This window comes from Ursus maritimus, unplaced genomic scaffold (genome assembly GCF_017311325.1).
Source record: "Ursus maritimus isolate PB19 unplaced genomic scaffold, ASM1731132v1 scaffold_4, whole genome shotgun sequence".
NCBI lineage: Eukaryota > Metazoa > Chordata > Mammalia > Carnivora > Ursidae > Ursus > Ursus maritimus.
The window spans coordinates 70,968,887-70,976,713 of NW_024426552.1; the positions used below are offsets into that span (position 1 = coordinate 70,968,887).

The 7,827-nt window shown below is 49.2% G+C and overlaps 1 long non-coding RNA gene across 4 annotated transcripts in view; it reads left to right on the top strand.

Annotated features, from left to right (window-relative positions):
* Positions 1–6,467, top strand: part of LOC103676000 — a 32,057-nt gene extending 25,590 nt beyond the window's left edge. For 3 of the 4 annotated variants that reach the window (XR_005832207.1, XR_005832208.1, XR_571970.2), the window contains one exon: positions 5,642–6,467. This is a non-coding gene — a long non-coding RNA (uncharacterized LOC103676000). The remainder of the gene's footprint in view (positions 1–5,641) is intronic. The other variant, XR_005832209.1, reaches the window with a different exon arrangement.
* Positions 6,468–7,827: the final 1,360 nt, after the last annotated feature.

A 7,827-nucleotide genomic window follows, 5' to 3' on the forward strand; every position in this document is an offset into this window, starting at 1 on the left:
TCACCCTTCATGTACACGAAGGTGGTCAGCCGCTTGTCTGTCAGTCCTGCCGGCCGGAGCCCCCTGGCCCCCCTCTGCAGTCATCCGCTCAGCTCCCTTTATCTGCACCTCTGCTTCCCCACTAGCGCCCAGCCATGGAGCCCCAAGTGTTAACTATCACACACATGGTCCTTTTGGCCTCTCTCAGCCTACAGTAAACGTTATTAAAATCCCATTGTCTATAAAGTGGATAGAAACTCACTCATGAGAATCTACTTAATGGCTTTGCAATGAAGCACTGCCCCAGGGTTCAACCTACAAGGTGTTCGTGGGAGGGGTTCAAGTGTACCAGTCCCGTGGCAGGTTGTCGTCCACCTGTGTCCAGGGGTTGGGTTGGCCGTCCGGCGAGGAGACTGGGTGCCTTCTTTCCTTCCCTGTGTCACTAGCTGGGGTGCTTCCAAACCCACCGGAGTCGCTCTGGTCACAGCTCAGGAATTCGGTGCACCTACTTCTCCTCTCCGCCCTGTGGCTTCTGCTCACTCATGCCTTCTACTCCCGGCGGCTTAAGGAAGTGGTACGGCAATCCAAAACATTCTTTGAAGGGGGTGCCGTACTATTCATCTCTGGCACCACTTAGCCTGGCGCCCCGCACAGAGACGTTAGTCACTAAGTGTTTATTCACGTGCTTCTTTCCAGTCCACTGGGCTTCAGGGACATCTATTCGGCAGCGACTCCTCTGGTCACCTCACCCCCGAGAGCGGTCCCAGGCATCCTGGCGCCCTTCACCGGGCTTTGTAGGTCTTGTTCCCTGACCCTGTGACCATGTGCTGAGCTCCATGCTGAACCTCCTCGTACTTATCACCTCCTTCTAAAGCGATGAAGCCTACAACTTGACTCTCAAAATGGAGACGGTGGCGTTTAAATACTTTTTAAACTCCAAAGCACTGTGCAAATATAGGGAGTAGAGTGAGTATATGATGAGTTTTCTGTCAAGGGCCACAGTGGTTAAGAGTCATGGTAGGGGGGCGCCTGGGTGGCACAGCGGTTAAGTGTCTGCCTTCGGCTCAGGGCGTGATCCCGGCGTTCTGGGATCGAGCCCCACATCAGGCTCCTCCGCTAGGAGCCTGCTTCTTCCTCTCCCACTCCCCCTGCTTGTGTTCCCTCTCTCGCTGGCTGTCTCTGTCTCTGTCAGATAAATAAATAAAATCTTAAAAAAAAAAAAAGAGTCATGGTAGGAAGGTGGGATAAGGAACTACTTGAAAGTACACAGACAAAGCAAATGACAGGGAACTGAGTGCCGCAATCTTCGGAGAATAATCATCTTCTTGCTTAACAAATATGGATGAGATCGATCTTGTGTATTTTGGGTTGGAAAACAAAATGGATATCTTCCCATGGTATAGTTATGATTTCGTTCTAGCTACATCCAAAAACTATTTGGGAAACATACACTAAATCATCAACCAGGAAAAGAGAAAAAATTAATCTATTGACCCCAGCTTTAACATGGCATAATTTGTAAACGAAGGGGTTGGAATTAGATAATCTGTAAAGTCTCTCCTGGCAGTGGTAGTCCATGGTTTATTGAGAACAGACCATTCTCTTTGATTTTTTATAGGACTGAGATCCCTTTCCCTGTGTCTTTTCTTGGCCTGCATCTTGTTATTTGCCATTCTTTGTTGAAGTATAGTTGTCCCCAACTGGACCACGAGCCCTCCCAGGTCAGGACTGTGTTTTGTTCCACTTTGTGCCATCCTAACACAGGACCCGGCACGTAACAGATGCTCAACGAGTATTGTCACATGATGAGGTCAGAGATACTGAAGACAGGTGAGCAGAGGTGGGGCTAATGAATGAAACTGAACACTCCGGTATGTGGAAAGGACTATTAATGGGAGAAAAAGGCTTCACACAACTTGTCTGAAAACATTCTTCAGGTCCTGTCTCATGTCATCAGAGGTTGGTGAATAAGGTAAGGCTGAAAGGATAGCATATCTGCATTGTACATGGTATTTTCAGTTTGCATGAGTTTTCTGGCTTCTTTTAGATTTAGCTGGTGTCTGTCTGACACACTTTAATATCAGAAGATGCTTCGCAGGCTTCTTATGAAGAAAATGCTGCCATCTACACCTAGTTGCTTGTTCAGGGGTACCCGGTACTGTGGTTAGTGGTTCCTCATTCCATCTGAGCTAAGGTGATGGTCAAGACATCATTTTTTAGGGGCGCCTGGGTGGCTCAAATGGTTAAGCGTATGCCTTTGGCTCAGGTCATGATCCCAGGGTCCTGGGATGGAGCCTCAAGTCGGACTCCCTGCTCGTTGGGGAGCCTGCTTCTCCTCCCTCTGCTGTTCCCCCTGCTTGTGCTCTCTCGCTCTCTCTGTCAAATAAATAAGTAAAATCTAAAAAAAAAAAAAAAAAAACATCATGTTTAAGTGAAAATCCACTCCTGCATCTAGATGTTTGCCTTTGAAGAATAAATATCCTGATCTTTGGTAACATATAAATATCAAGGCCCTTATCATGGGATCCATTACCTGGAGGGGATCCAAGAATATCCTGAAAGTAGATGTGAAAATGTTGAGACTGCGCCAAGACTGCTGAGCTGGGGGGCTGCCTGAATGATCTCCCTCCCATCAGAATGACTGCCATGGCCTTAGTTTGGTCACTGCCTTTTTTTTTTTTTTTTTTTTTTTTTTTTTTTTTTTTTTTTTTTTTTTTTTTTTTTTTTTTAGGGCAGTTTCCATAACTGTTGGATTTACTTTCCCCTGTGAAACATTAATTTCATAAATAGGGTTATTCAAGTGGGAAAGGTTGTTGGAGGATGCTACCGTTTCGGTAACAGCCAGCATGGCATCTCATGCATCAAAGTCGCTGGGTCTCATCTCCTTCAGGCCTGGAAAGGGTCCTAGACAGCTAGGTTTCAAGGTCTGTTGGCTGCTGGAGTCCTAGCCAAGGAGGTTCCACTCCTGAACAGAGTTAGTGGGCAGAACGTACTCTGTAAACCCAAGTCAAGAGTCTGGAAAACGGCTGGACAAGTGTTATGCCTTGCTTGGCTGAGCAGATAGAATGAGAAGAAAAAATAAATAAAGAGGAAGACTGAAGTAATTCAAAAAAGTAAAATTCAGGGGTAGATAAATAGAGGGGAACTATTTTCCTGGCCTAAAATTGAAGAAAGGTAGAATTGAGCATATAGGGACTTGTGTAAAGGAGTTCAGTCCTTTGGTTATATAAATAGGGAAGCTGAGGCTCAGAGAAGGGCCAGGACTACCCAAGATCACCCAGCTAGTTAGAGACATACCTGGAACTGGAAGCCAGGTCTCCTGACTCTAGTGCTGGTAACAGCACCCCGTAAAGTTAGCCAAAACTTGTTTCACTAAGATCGTCTATGTTTGTTTAATAGAGCCAGAGAGAGAAGAAAAAACAATTTAATTACTTATGAATCACCAATTCTATTGGCCCTGAATTCCTTCTTCTCTTTCTTCCTAATAAGAGAGTTTATTAAAGTTCACTTGCCCTCCCAAGCTCTCCCTGCTGCTTTGAGTCTTGCAAGAAGAAACTGCAGCCTTGTACTTTGTCTCATGGGAAGAGCCTGTAAAAAACACCCACCTGAGGGCTCACCAGGGCAGCCCCTCAGAGAATAAGATCTTATCCAGATCTGTTGTTTCTTTTCTAGTCTTTATTTTCTTTAAAGATTTTATTTATTTATTTGAGAGAGAGAGAGAGAGCGCGTGAGAGAGCAGGAGCAGGGGGAGGGACAGAGGGCAGAAGGAGAGGGAGAAGGAGACTCCCCACTGAGCAGGGAGCCCAAAGTGGGGCTCCATCCCAGGACCCCAAGATCATGACCTGAGCAGAAGGCAGATGCTCAACTGACTGAGCCACCCAGGCGCCCCTCTTTGCCAGTCTTCAAACGTAGGACAATTCAAACATTTCTTCCGCAGCATAGGCCTCCTTATCTGACTGCGTGGCAGGTCTCATTCCCCCTCCCTCCGCCACCCCCAGCAGACGCACACATCCGGGATTTCCCTGTGCCTGGCGGCTCTTCCTTTCCAATCCAAACAGCTGGGGCATAATCCCATCACTCGGCAGCTTCCAGGAAGGTTAGCGCAGCCGGCCCAGTGCAGAGAGCCAGGATATCAACTCCTGCATGTCCCCGGGGACAGTGGACAAAGCTGGAGAGGAACCCGGGTCAGCTTTTGAAGGTTTTAAATGCTCGATAAAAGTATTTTTTCCTGCTCCTATAGGCTGTGGGATGGTCAGAGGAAGTCTTTAAAGGGGAAATACCATGATCAGATTTAGTGTTTGGAGAAGACTGTGGCTGAGCTGTGCAGGACTGGGGGAGTAGCGCTGAGCTTGGAAGCGGGGACACCCATCCTCAGAGGGACAGGTGCTGATGGCTTGACCTTGACAGCTCCAATAAGGATAAAAAGGAGATGGGGGCAGTGGGAAAAGAAAGAAAGGGAGGTTCGGAAGGATCTGCCTATGGTGAGGGAAGAGTGGAAGGGGCCACAGAGCTGGGGGAGGGGTAAGGGAAGCAGGGGAGGTGGAGAGATTGAGGAAAATGAACTTTCCGACAGGGGAGCTTCAGCACATCTAGGGGAGGATGGGGGGAGGTGTGCGGAGAGAAGCCACGGGTGGGGGGCAGTGGGGAAGAGGGCATGACAGTTCGGCTTGCAGTGCGTTGAGTTAAAGAGCACGTAGAAATGTGGGTGGGCGTGCCCTCCAGGGAGTTGAAACGCAGGTCTGGAATGAGGGAGAAACCACAGCCGAGCCTGCCTGTGGACTTGAAGCCAGATGGTGACAGAGCCACGGGTGTGAGGCTCAGATGAATTTACGCCTAAACGGAGTCCAACACCCTAACCGCCTTGTCGGCCTCCTGCACGCTGTCGCTGTACTCATCTTTCTAAAGCACCCCTCAGACCGGGTCACCCTACCGGTGTGCACACCCTTCAGTGGCTTTTAAATGCAACACAAAAGGTTTCGTTCAAGGTCTTTCAGGACCAGGCCTCACCCTGCTGTTCTAGAATCACTTCCAATCTAAATGAAACTTCCTTTCTTAAATGTGCTGTTTCTCACCATCCTTCTCTTCGTCTGCTTGGAATGCCTTTTCCAGCTCTTGTTAAAATTGTATCCATTCTTCAAAGAATCAAATGAAGTATTTCCTGGTCACCCCCATTAGTGGTATTTGGTGTTCTTACACCTCTTAGTTTGAACCCTGATCATACTTTTGTTCTAGGACACCCCTCCACCCACCACCACCACGTACCTAGTGACCCTCCCCAGTCCCCAACAATTCCACACTGTGTGCCTCAGGGAAGGGACACACATACAGAATGCAGATCTTGGCTTTTGAGTTTCAAAAGGTGAGAACGTGATGCTAAAAGAGCCTGGACTTTTGAGTTTGCATTTGGTATGATAAAGAACCAATTTGAAAGACTAGATGAAAAACTGGGCTCCCTTGCCCCCAGGTTAGATAAGGATTCTCTGGACTGTGGGGAGAGGGGAGCTGGAGGGAACATGAGGAGGGAGAGAGGTTGATGCCGTTCAGTATGGGAGCCATGCCTGGAGGGACCACTCAGACAGAAGAGGACTCATTCAGGGGTCATGGGAGCATTGCTGTGGGAGGTCAGACAGTGCCACAGACCACCCAGTCTCCATCCCAGCAGGTCTCCATCCCACTGTCACATCGTCGGTGTTGAGGAACACATCTGTCCTTCCTAGTGGACCACCACCGTGGACTGTCCATCCAGAAACACTCCTGCTAGTGCCCAGAGACTTTGTGCGTCCTATCCGGCTTGCCCATGGGGACAACTCCCTTCCCAACAGCCTCGGACCCTCTTAAGCCCCAAGAGAAAGGGTGGGACCCCAGACATCCAGAGGACTGCTGGTGATGTGAACTTTCCCCATACGCCATGTCTGTATTTCTGTGACATTACATAGCGATGGCAGAAAGGCACTGCTGTCACATACTTCTCTACTGGCATCTGGTGATAATCTTTCTTGTATCGCAGACATTTATTACTGCTGGGCATCTTCTGTTTGCCTCTGGAGAGGCACTCTCCACTCTTCTCCATTCTGCTTTGCTCCCCAGAGGTTGGTCAGTGTGGGCTTCCTATTGGGTTTGGCCAAGAGGGAGCCCAGGCAGGAGACTGGAGGGAGGGATGAGTGAGGTCAGGGCACCTATCTTCTCCAGAGAGCCCTTCTCTCTGAGTTCCTGGAACCCCGCCCTCTTCCTGTTCCTTCCAAACGGGGGCAGTGACAATTTCTCTGCTACCAGCCCTGTCAGGATACCTCACTTAGCTCTTATTTCCCTATACTCTTGCTTATGTCTTTGCAACTAGTGCCTTTGTGAAGCCTCTGCTGGAACCCTAGTGCAGATTGTATTTTCCAGAGATGGTTAAAACGATATCTCCCATCCCACGTGCTCGTCTTACAGTGTGACAATTCTCCCTCAATTCAGTCTTACACTCTGACAATTCTCCCTCAAGAGGAAGTGACACTAACTTCTGAAAGAGTCCTAAAAGATAATACAGCTTCTGCTTGATCCTCGTGGGACACTCACCTTTGGAGCCCTGGGCTGTCTTGTACAAAGTTTGTCCTGAGACTGCCATGCTTCGAGGAAGCCCAAGTTGGCTCCCGCAGAAAGACGACCCAGGGAAGTCCCGAGAAAGATTGCTGGCCAGCCCTTGCTGCTTCCACACCCCCTGTCTGACTGCCAGTACAGGAAAGGCTGCAGTCAGAGAAGTCCAGCTGAGCCCTTCCTGATTCCTTGCCCACAGATCCTATGAAACATACTGAAATCGTTGCTTCTTTAAGCTGCCAAGATCGGAGTGGATCATTACACGGCAATAGATAAGTAGGATAGACCCTGACTGATACGTTCCATCTACACCTCTCCCTTATGAGCCGTGAGTTTCCTCTGGTGAAGGCATCACGCCTCATCACCCTCCCTGGAGTGGCCACCACACTGCAGTCCATCCATTCATGAATATGAATGTTTGCAAACGGGTCCAAAGGAGGTGGCTGATTGGAGATTGCGTCCTCAAGGAGGACTTGAGCGCTTGACTGGCTGGGGACGTAAGGAGATGGTGACCGCGGGTTCTACTTCTCCTATTTGCAAGCATCCCTCTCAGAATCCCAGGGACCAAGAGCAGATGCCCCCCAGATTTAAGATATTCTTTTAAACCAGTATTTGCATTAAGGAGTAGAACACGAAGTGTGCCAAAATGAGATCACGGATTTGCCGAGGACTTCCGTAAAGCCCTTGCTGAATGCGGCTTCGCTGTTCTGGCATTTGGGTGTGTGTATGTTGTCAGGTCGAGGCCAGAACAAGAACTGTCCTAAACTGGGAAATGGAGTTAGACGTGGGGAAGGAGGCCACTGCTTGGATAACATTCCTGAGATGATGGGTTTGAAGAGTGGGTGTGCCAGAAATTTCCTGGAAAGTTTATTTTTGCTGAGTTTTAAGCCTGACTTCAGACCATTAGCGCTCTTGGATAATGCCAGTTTGTTGAAACATGTAGACAGCCAGCTGTCCCTAGAAAGGGGATTCTCTCTTGCCAGCTTAGAGTTTTGTGGTCTGGCTCGCCTGTGTGCTTTAACACTTAACTTTTAAAGCAAATTGTAAGGAAAGGTCAGAGAGATGCTGCGTTGCCCAGATGCAGGGCCGATGGGAGTTCGTCTCTCAACCCGTGCCTCTCCCAGGGCAGCTTGTGAAAAATGCGGATTCTGGCTCAGGCCTGTGGAGGGCTGAGACTGCAGCGCTCACCGGCTCCCAGGTGTGGCCCGTCCTGGTCCACCGACTATACTTGAAGGAGCAGCCCCCTGGAGGGCCTTCCGGGGGGGGGGGGGG